This window comes from Bos javanicus, chromosome 23 (genome assembly GCF_032452875.1).
Source record: "Bos javanicus breed banteng chromosome 23, ARS-OSU_banteng_1.0, whole genome shotgun sequence".
NCBI lineage: Eukaryota > Metazoa > Chordata > Mammalia > Artiodactyla > Bovidae > Bos > Bos javanicus.
In genome coordinates, this window is record NC_083890.1 from 7317053 (window position 1) to 7326487 (window position 9435).

The following is a 9435-nucleotide window of genomic DNA, read 5'->3' on the forward strand; positions in this document are numbered from 1 at the left end:
AGCAGCAGCAGCAGCAGCAGCTCTTACTGTTCCACAGAACAACCATTCTGCAGGTGGATTTCCCTTAAAGAAGGAAATGGCAACCCACTGCAGTACTCTTGCCTGGAGAATCCCTTGGACAGAGGAGACTGGTGGGCTACAGTCCATGGAGTTGCAGAGTCAGACACGACTGAGCGACTCTCTCTCTCTCTCACACACACACACACACACACACACACAGGTGGATTTCCCTAGACTGATGGAGAGAATAAACCCTGTATCCCCAGGATGTATGCAGCCTAGACTGCCCATTGGTCTAACTGTTTTCTCTCAAGGTCTCCCCAGATACTGAGACAAGGTAACCTCTCTTGCTCCTTTAAGGGAAGTCACTGGGGAACTTAACCCTTGATTACATAACCCGTGGTCTGTCCTGTCGCCCAGGAAACAGGTGGACAAGAGGCACTTGTGGGGAATGCAGTAGAGTCAGGGCTGCTAAGAGTGCAGTTGTCTGGCCTCAAAGCAAGATGGCAGAATAAGAGGCGCTGCTGGTAAGAGCTCAGGGCCACAGCCCTGAACAGTCCCTCCCTGGGCTCCCATTGCTTCTTCCATTCTAGCCAGACGAGCTTCATTTTCCCCTTTCTGCTTTCTGGAGCCAGGACACCCTGTCCTCCTAGCCTTTGAACCATCTCAGGGCAGACCGCTGGGCAACCCCACTAATCTGCTTGATAAATAGCTGGTCATGAGCCAGTGCCCATAGCTCACTTGTCTCCCCCAAACTCAAAACTCCCCTATGTGTTTCCCTGACAGGTGCCATCTGTCTTGGGGCAGGCCCTCCTCGCATTGTGAAGCCACTAGAAAAATGAGATAAACGTTCCCTGTTCTTCTAACCCAGGAAAAGACAAGCTTCACATAGCAATTCATTCTCACCTGTGACCTATACAACTGGTAGATTTTTCCATTACAAATATAAAACCCTCAGTTGACTTCCCTGTGGTCCCCACCAGGCTTCAGGGCTGCCTCTCCCCAGCTTGGTTCCTGAAAGCTCTTGAACTTGACTTAATAGTGAGCTAAACAAAGGAGGATGAGGAAGGAACCCCTTAACATGACACTTACCTGTCCCCCTCCAAGTCCCTGACTCCAGAAGAATACGATATTTCTGAAGAAGAAAGGAAAGGGGAAAGCATATCCCCCAAATGAATATATAGACAAATATCAAGAACCAAAGGCTGGTTTTGTGTAATTAATTGAGCTTCACTTCAACTGTCTTGAGTATTGTTGGTAATTCACTTCAGTTCAGTCGCTCAGTCGTGTCCGCTCTGACCATGTTTTCCTACCACCCCCGCCCTCAACCCCACCTGGTTACAAGATTGTTCTACACTTGAACTTCTCTAATCAGCCGTGAAGGGTGTTGAATGAACCGAAAACAGAGGAGTTGCGGGGCGGGGGCGGGGGGGGGGGGGTGGCGCGAGTCCAAAATGTGTTGAGCTTCTACTTTATGGTGGATACTATGAGATCCACACTGTTTCATTTACTCTTAAAAATCTTGTTATGAATGGTCCTTCTTACAATTTGGAAAACAAGTTGAAGATTCACACCAAAGGTTTCAAGGTACACCCACACACACACTGTCCTAGGACTGAGAGGACCACATAGAGGTAGCTTGTGGCGGCCCCCGCTCAGAAAAGGAAAAAGGGAAGAGCCAGCACATCCCTCTGAGTCTTATCTTTCCAATGCTCAGAGCTCCTCCCACTCCAAACCAGTGTCTCTTCTACTTTCTCTTTCAACAGTCTCAAAACTGTGTGAGTTCTCCTACACACATGATCACTTCTCCTTTGAAAGTCTCTCCTCCACCTCCAAGTAGGTGGTGAGCCTAACCTTAGGAACCAGGTCTCGGGATCCTTATCAAGGTCTTCAAAGCCTGCCTGGAACCGGAATGCTCGCTGCGTGGCCCTCTGCCAGCTCCTGGAGGCTCAGCGAGCTCCCTCTTGTGCCTGGGTCTCTGCTCAGGCAGCCAAAGGAGATGTGAAACCTTCCATAAGGCAGCAACAGGAAATGCAGGCAATTTCACTTCTCTATTAATGAGAAGATTGAAGGTGGTTTTAGAATTAAGCTGGACAGAAAAACCCAGAGACCTGTGCTCAGCGAAGTGGTTTCTTCCTTCCCTTTTTCCTCTTAACTCTACTTTTTTGTGTTTGATTTTACACATATAGCTCTGTCCCCCACTTCTAGTCAACTCCAAAGAATATTTCAACTGTCTTGAGCACTGTTGGTAATTCACTTCAGTTCAGTTCAGTCGCTCAGTCGCGTCCGACTCTTTGCGACTCCATGAACTGCAACACGCCAGGCCTCCCTGTCCATCACCAGCTCCCAGAGTCAAACTCACGTCCATCAACTCGGTGATACCATCCAACCATCTCATCCTCTGTCGTCCCCTTCTCCTCCTGCCTTCTTCCCCAGCATCGGGGTCTTTTCCAATGAGTCAGTTCTTCGCATCAGGTGGCCAAAGTATTGGAGTTTCAGCTTCAACATCAGTCCTTCCAATGAACGCCTAGGACTGATTTCCTTTAGGATAGACTGGTTGGATCTCCTTGCAATTCAAGGGACGCTTCAAGAGTCTTCTTCAACACCACAGTTCAAAAGCATCAATTCTTCAGCACTCAGCTTTCTTTACAGTCCAACTCTCACATCCATACATGGCTACTGGAAAAGCTATAGCTTTGACTAGATGGACCTTTGTTGGTAAAGTAATGTCTCTGCTTTTTAATATACTGTCTAGGTTGGTCATAGCTTTTCTTCCAAGGAGCAAGTGTCTTTTAATTTCATGGCTGCAGTCACCATATGCAGTGATTTTGGAGCCCAAGAGAATAAAGTCTGACACTGTTTCCACTGTTTCCCCATCTATTTGCCATGAAGTGATGGGACCACATGCCATGATCTTAGTTTTCTGAATATTGAGCTTTAAGCCAAACCTTTTCACTCTCCTCTTTCACTTTCATCAAGAGGCTCTTTAGTTCCTCTTCGTTTTCTGCCATAAGGGTGGTGTCATCTGCATATCTGAGGTTATTGATATTTCTCCCGGCAATCTTGATTCCAGCTTATGCTTCATCCAGCCAGGCATTTTGCATGATGTACTCTGCATATAAGTTAAATAAGCAGGGTGACAATATACAGCCTTGAGGTACTCCTTTCCCAGTTTGGAACCAGTCTGTTGTTCCATGTCTGGTTCTAACTGTTGCTTCCTGACTTGCATACAGATTTCTCAGGAGGCAGGTCAGGTGGTCTGGTATTCCCATCTCTTGAATTTTCCACAGTTTGTTGTGAGCCACACAGTCAAAGGCTTTGGCGTAGTCAATAAAGCAGAAGCAGATGTTTTTCTGGAACTCTCTTGCTTTTTTGATGATCCAACGTTGGTAATCCATTTTGAATTACCAACGGATGTTGGTAATTTGATCTCTGGTTCCTCTGCCTTTTCTAAATCAAGCTTGAACATCTGGAAGTTCATGATTCACATACTGTTGAAGCCTGGCTTGGAGAATTTTGAGCATTACTTTGCTAGCATGTGAGATGAGTGCAATTGTGCAGTAGTCTGAACATTTTTTGGCATTGCCTTTCTTTGGGATTTGAGTGAAAACTGAGCTTTTCCAGTCCTGTTGGTGATTGGATGACCATTTATGTAGAAACCAGGACTGACATTAGGGAACCCCAGGCAGCTTCTCTTGTGCTGTCCCTCTGTATTTATTTATTTATTGGCTATACTTGGTCTTCATTGCTGCTCTAGTTGTGGTGTAAGGATTTCTTGTTGCAGTGGCTTCTCGTTGCGGAGTACAGTCTATAGGGCTCGCAGACTTCAATAGTTCTGGTGCACGGGCTTAGTTTTCCTATGGCTTGTAGGATCTTCCTGAACTAGAGATCGAACCTGTGTCCCCTGCACTGGCAGGTGGATTCTCAACCACTGGGCCACCAGGGAAGTCCCTGTCCCTCTTCTACTGCCACTATAGAAGGGCCCAAAGAGTAAGTCCCCTCCTTGCCCACTGCCTCTTCCACCAACCTAGCCACCATAGCCAGAAGTGGACTAACTATGGTGTGTATGTGCAAAGCATTATACGAACTCCCAAGAGCTAAGAGATGTGGCCTCTGCCTCCATGTCGTTCACTTGCAGGTCGGTTGGAGAGTGGAAAGAAACATCTAGAAAGAGAAGAGTTTTTGTTAAAGCAGGCAAGCAATCTGGATAGTGGACTTAAAAGAGAAAAGAGAAGTCATTGTGGGTTTGGTGCACAGGAAGTCCTCTCCATTGAGTAGGCCTGGAAGTGGGCTGCATTCGTATCAGAGAAGAGGAAGGCGGTTGGTGTATAACCGCACAAGCTTGGAAATGCAAGTTTCTGTTGAGGGTCTACCAGCCACCTGGACTGGTGAAAACAAAAACAACTTCAGTGACATCATTGGCACATGGAAGAAATTCACTAATGTGGTCTTAGGCTTTTTCTGAGAGGCTGGCCTTAACACTGAAGCCCTTCTAGGTACTTCCTAGTGTCCCTGTACGCACACAGGCTCCTCTTCTGGACAGACGGTTTTCACTTAAGCTTCCATTTTATAAAGTCAAAAATTGTTCAACCCATCCAACATCTGTAATTGAAAACCAAGAGTATAAGACCACATTTGTGACTTCCTTCAATGTCTTCTCAAAACTACACACTTCTGCATTGGGTCAGGATTACATGACTTCCCAGTCTGTTCAGCTTCACGTCCACCCACATGCCATCCCGCCTCTTCTCATTCTCCAACTTCTCTGTTGGGATTCACTACTCGAGACCCTGACCTTTGGGTTACAGTGGCTATAACTAGTTCAACATCTTTCCATCCTGTAGCCAGATTACTTGAACTGCTAGCATATATTTTCCCTGATTTGCCACCACAAGTCTTTTTTAAAAAACATTTAATTTATTTGACTGAGCCAGGACTTAGCTGCAGCTTGCAGGATCTTTAGTTGTGGCATGTTGGATCTTATTCCCTGACCAGGGATCAAACTCGGGCCCCCTGCATTGGGAACATGAAGTCTTAGACACTGGACCCCCAGGGAAGTCCTGCCACCACCACTCTTGAATCATGTTATTACCTTCTCATCTTAACTATGAGAAAATGGAGGCAGAGGGAGGTTAGTGACTGCTCAGCTTTACCCAGATGCTGGGTAATAGCACGATGACAACTCAGGATTTATGATTCAAAATCCTACACTATAATATCTTGAAAAAGTGAAAGTATTAGTCATTCAATCCTGTCTGACTCTTTGCGACCCCATGGATTATAGCTAGGCTTCTCTGTCCATGGAATTCTCCAGGCAAGAACACTGGAGTGGGTAGCCATTTCCTTCTCCAAGGGATCTCCCTGACCCAGGGATCAAACCCAGGTTTCCTGCATTAGAGACAGATTCTTCACCATCTGAGCCACCAGGGAAGCCCCATAATATCTTAATAATCAGAAAATAATTGAAAATTGCCAACCATTTATAGCAGGAATTTAAAAACCATAATATATTTATATATTTAGAAATTAACATACAAAAGTATAAGAACTTTATGGAATAAAAGGAAAACTTTATTAAAGTATATAAATGAAGACCTCAAGAAGTGAAGAGACGGACCATTATTCATGGATGAGGCATCCTATCACAATGAAGAAGTCAGGTTCCCCCCATATTTCTAACAAAAATCAAAGCAGAATTGGGGAGAATTTGACAAACTGATTCTAAAATATATATGATAATAAAGTCCATGAGAATCTTAGACAACTTTGATAAAGAAGAGCATAATGTAGTTTTCTGGGAAGTGAGGTGGCAAATAAATGGAGACTAGCACTGTCAAATATGAAAACATTTTTAAAAAGCCTTAATAATTTAAACATGTTTACGTGACCTCAGATCAGACATGACAACCCGCTGAATTTAAGCATATTGGTCAGGGGAGGAAAAGAAACTAACCAGGATTCCCTCAGTAAGGGCCAGTGAACAGGGAACAGCCCAGCGCCGAATCCCTGCCCCGTGGTGGGGCGCGGGACACGTGGCTTACGGAAGACCCAGGCCCGGCGCCGCTCATGGGGGCCCAAGTCCTTCTGATCGAGGCCCTGATTAAAAAAAATAATTAAAAAAAATAAAAATTAAAAAATAAACATGTTTAAGTGAACAAGGAACTGACAAACCAATTGAACAGGATAATTCAGAGATAAATCCACACATGTGGCAGAATTTGGGATAAAATTCCTGGGAATAAATCAAATAGTTTCTAAATGACATTAATGTCAATTTAGTGTTTGGAGAAAAAGAAAGTTGTAAACATACTCACACCATATGCAAAAACTCCAGATCAGTAAAGATCCAAATGTAAAAGGAGAATAACAAACACCAGTAGAAGAAGGCTTAGTGTAATATCATAGATGGCCAGATAAAGCAAAGCATTTTTACCCAAAATTATTCATCAGAAAAGAGAGAATTACCTTCGATATAAGTCCTTAAGTTTTTCCCTTTCCAAATTATGGCCACTCTTTCAAAGTTCTTTGGAGAAGATACATTATTCTAAAATGATTTCAATTAATAAATATGTGACATATGCATACTGTTTTCCACAGTGGCTTAACCAACTTCCATTCTTACCAATATTGCATAAGGATTCAGCAACAGTATAGAAATTCCTCAAAAAAATAAAAATAGAACTACCATATGATCTAGCAATTTCACTTCTGGGTCTTTATTCAAAGAAAACAAAAACATTAATTCAAATATATATATATATATATATATATACACCCCCATGTTCACTGCAGCATTATTTACTGTAGACACAATATGGAAACAACATAACTGTCCATCAGTGAATGAAAGAATAAAGAAATTGTCATGTGTACATATAATGGAATATTATTCAGTAATAAAAAATAAAATGTTGTCATTTTCAACAACATGGATGGACCTCAAGGGCATTATGTGAAATGAAATAAGTTGGAGAAAGAAAAATATCATATAATCTCTTTATTATGTGGAATAATAATAATAAACAAGCTTATAGAAAGGGAAGAGAACAGATTTGTGGGTGCCAGAGACAGGGGCCAGGAGGTAGGAGAAAAGAACACACTGGTTTTGGTGGGGCGTTTTAGTTTAAATAAATGGATTTATTTTTAAATCAATCAATCAAATAATTTAGAAACCATTAGCATAATCAAAAATAAATACATGAGAAAAATTAGAATAAAAATTATTTTATGGAACACGAAAGTGGAAACAGCAATATGTGTTAAAATACCATGTTATACATTATGTGATTTTAAACTTGTGAGTAACTAAATAAAAGTAGTTAGCAGACATTTGACTATTTGCCTATAACTTCTATATACCTAAAGCTTTATATTTTGAAACTGGTCAAAATTTTTAAAAAATATTCTCACTGAGAATATGGAGACTCACCTTATCACTGTGCTTTATGTTCCAGCAAAAATTATAACTTTACTGCCTTGGGTTTGGAAAGAATTTCTTAAGATTATGAAAGCACAAACCATATGGGTTTTTGTTTTTGTTTTTTTAAGTTTTTGGTCACATCACGTGTATGTGGTATCTTAGTTTGCTGACTAGGAATTAAACCAGTGCCTTCTCCATTGGCAGTCTTAACCACTGGACCCCCAGGGATTTCCCACCATATGGGTTTTGATCATGAAAATGAAATCATTCTATTTAGGGAAGGAACCGTATACAAACTTAACTGATGAGCAGCAAAGTGGAAGAAGGCACTTACAGTATTTATACACTGACATAGGATTACTATACAGAATATATCAGAACCCCCCACCACCACCACAGTCACATGAAAAAACCATTTTTAATATAGATGAACAATATAAATCAGCAATTCACACAGAGAGAAACCTAGGAGATGATGCCCAGCCTCACTAGTAAGGCAGGAAAAGCAAATTAAAACATGAGACCACTTGACGCCCACTGAATTGCCAATATTTGAAAGTCAAATAACTTCCAGTGCTAGTGACAATAAAGGAAGGTGAGAGTTGGCGGGCGTGTAAACTGTTTATGGTCCCTGAATCACTGAAATGACAAAGCAGTCGCGTGAAAAAACCAACACATGAGCCAAGACGGCGTAGCCATGAGAGCAGAGCCGGGGCTGAGTGCCTCAAGTCTTGGAAGAGTTCAGTCAAGGTCGGTTAGGGCTGGAAGATTAGGAATAGGTTCATGGAAGAGGAGGCACGAAGTTTTTTATTAAAAGGGGGACCTCAGATGAGAGAGGGTCTGGAAGGCTTCTTGAATATTATAAGTGGCAGTATCACAGAATGCTTGATCAGAGAGCACCTAACCTAAGCCCACCACAGTACAGATGAGGCGTTTGAGGCCCAGAGAGAGAGTGTGACTTGCCTAGGGCCACACAGTGTAGTTAAAAAGAAGGTTTGGAAATTTTCTGGTGGTCCAGTGGTTTTCGACTCTGCACTTTCACTGCCGAGGGCCCAGGTTCACTCCTGGTCGAGGAACTAAGATCCCACAAGCCAAGAGGTGCAGCCAAAAAAATACAGCTAAATAAATAAAAGCACTTTTAAGGCTTGAGTGGCAGGAAGTTTCTGGATAGGTTGGAAAATGGGGAGAGAGAAATCAAGAAGAACTAGAAAGCAACAAGGGACAGATGAAAAAGTGAAAGAAAAAGATGTCAAAGAGAGACCATATAATACTTGAAGGTAGAGTCAAAGGTGTTTCCAAAAAAGAAGTTAATGATGCTGCTGAATTCCCCAGTGAAAATCTTTGCTAAGTTACAAGCACTTTTTCTACGTGCGAAGCACTGTTCCAAGCATTCTGCAAGATGTTAATTTATTTAAGCTTCACAGCAACCTTATTCAGGGAGGCCCCACTGTTAACATCATCCTTTTACAGAAAATGACACCAAGACACAGAGAGGTTGAGGAATTCATCCAAGGGCACACAGCTACAGTCATGACTGAATCCCCAGAGGTCTGGTTCTGCACCCCATCTTCCTAACCAGTACACGTGCTGCTCTTAGCAATAAGATGGTTCAGAGGAGGTGCCAGGTCCTCGGAAGAAGTGAATATTTTCCCTGAGATTCTGATACAAGGCAGAAAACAGAGACTCTTGCACCAACACCAAAATAATTTCACTTTTCACCTTAACGCCACTCCCTCCTTCAAAGCAACTCCCAGACCTCGAGAAAAGCAAGAAGAAAGTGCAGGCAAAGGCAGTTGCCACCATTCGCCACGCGCCCCACCACACCACCACCGCCCACACAGGGCGGCAGCAGCATGGCTCCCTGGACAGTCCCCACAGGCCACGGGACAGGCCATCAGAGAGGACACGGGAGTTCTGGGCCCTTCCAAGCTGTTCACATTTCACTTCAGTGATTTTTGATTACACTATTTTCACAAAACCGAGATGACTGAGTTAGAACAGCATCTGAAGTATTA